At 42.7% G+C, this 2,132-nt stretch overlaps 1 non-coding gene across 1 annotated transcript; it reads right to left on the reverse strand.

Annotated features, from left to right (window-relative positions):
• Positions 1-579: 579 nt before the first annotated feature.
• LOC136216125 (small nucleolar RNA R71) lies at positions 580-686 on the reverse strand. Its single transcript, XR_010683116.1, has one exon. It is a non-coding gene; the product is annotated as a small nucleolar RNA R71 (small nucleolar RNA).
• Between the last annotated feature and the right edge of the window lie 1,446 nt (positions 687-2,132).

Below are 2,132 nucleotides of genomic sequence, written 5' to 3' on the forward strand. Positions count from 1 at the left end.
AGTTCTCTCATTGTTTATGCGCAGAGCTGGACCTCCAGTTTTTCCTATCGATCTCGAATTAGAGAGAACGTGTAGACGAAACCAAGCGGGAGCTCGACGAGCAAGACAACGAGAGCGACAAAGAGAAAGGAGGATGGCTGGAAGAGTACAACCAGAACAACCGGTTCAACCTAATCAGGAAGAGAAAGGAGAAAACAACAATCCTCCAGTTATGAGGATCAGAGACTATTCCAGGCCGACCACGGAAGGACACTCGTCGTGCATTGTGTTGCCTAACGAAGGAAACAACATATTTGAAGTGAAAGCATCTATGATACAAATGTTGCAGGCCGTAGTGCAATTCAATGGATACCAGTCGGAAGATCCAAACGGGCATATCTAGGAGTTCATCACACTGTGCAACACTTTCAGATCAAACCGAGGAGTTTCCGATGATGTGATAAGGCTAAACTGTTTCCTTTTTCTCTCAAGGACAAAGCAAAGAATTGGTTAAAGAACTTATAGCCAGGAACGATTACCACTTCGGAAGAAATGGCCAGTGCTTTTCTAATGAAATATTTTCCGCCAAGACAAGCCATTAAACTCAGAAATGAGGTATCCCATTTCGTGTAGGAAGAGGATGAATCCTTAGCCGGGGCATGGGAAAGGTACAAGGAGTTATTAAGAAGGGTACCAAATCATGGCATCCCCATATGGATGCAAGTGCAGAATTTTTACAATGGAGTCACCAACATTTATAAAATCCAGATTGAATCCATTGCCAATGATAACCCCGAAGATCTTGAACCACAAGCCTTGTACAACCTTATTGAGAGAGTCGTAAGCATGAGCTACAATTGGCACTCAGCTAGGAGTGAAGGAAAAAGAGCGGGGAATGATGATGTTGTGTCAAAACTGACCACCCAGGTGGAACAGCTTGCAAAGCAGCTCAGCAAGATTAATGTATCATCCATTCACAGTGAACCGTCGTTCAATGATGTTTGTGATTTTTGAGGAGGACCTCATTTCAACATAAACTGTCTTGGAGTCAAGCAAGGGAAAGGTGAGCAGAAGCAATATGATTATGCTGGTTATAATCAAAGGAACCCACCAAACCCATACTCAAATACCTACAACCCAGCCACAAGAAATCATTTGAACTTCGGATGGACCGGACAGCCGAATCAGGAACAACCAAGGTATCAGCAGCAACAAGGAGGATAGTACCAGAGGCAACCTCAACAATATTACAAACAGCATGTTCCACCAAAGGAAGATATAGAACCATACATGAAGACCATGATGATGAAATTCATGAAGCAGGCACAAGCGTCAATTAAAAATTTGGAGACAGGTCCATCAACTTGCTGCATCTTCGTCCAAAGGAAAAGGGATAATGCCAAGCAACACTGAACAAAACCCCAAAGGAGATGTCATGGCCATCACTCTGAGATCTGGTAAGAAAACTCACCCTCCTTTTCCTACTGATGAAAATGCTGAGTGTGCAGGTACCTCTCGAAATATTGAAGAAGAGAAGAAACAAGTTGTTCCTCGTCAAGAAGAAACCGTCGGGGTAGAATTGACCGTTGATCAGGACCAGGAGGAACAAGGAAAGAGGTACAAACCACCTCCGCCCTATGTGCCACCTATACCTTATCCGGCTAGGCTGATAAACAAGAAGCTTGAAGAGAAAAATTCAAAAGTACTGGACACCTTGAGGAAGTTGCATATCAACATTCCCTTCGTAGAAGCACTTGCTCAGATGCCTAAATATGCGAAGTTCTTAAAAGATATCTTATCAAACAAGAAAAAGTTGGAAAACATCTCGATGATCCAATTAAACATGGACTGTTCTTCAATACTCCAGAACAAGCAGCAGCTTCCGAAAAAGCTGAAGGATCTAGGGAGTTTTTCTATTCCCTGTTCAATTGGCAAGTTAAATATTGAAAATGCACTATGTGACCTAGGAGCTAGCATAAACCTTCTGCCATATTCTGTGTATGCTAAGCTAGGACTAGGAGAACTACAACCAACCAGAATGTCCATTCAGTTGGCTGACAGGTCGGTATGTTACCTTAGGGGAGTAGTGGAAGATGTGTTGGTCAAAGTAGGAAAATTCATACTTCCTGTTGATTTCATCATAATGGATATAG

This window comes from Euphorbia lathyris, chromosome 1 (assembly GCF_963576675.1).
Source record: "Euphorbia lathyris chromosome 1, ddEupLath1.1, whole genome shotgun sequence".
Lineage (NCBI taxonomy): Eukaryota > Viridiplantae > Streptophyta > Magnoliopsida > Malpighiales > Euphorbiaceae > Euphorbia > Euphorbia lathyris.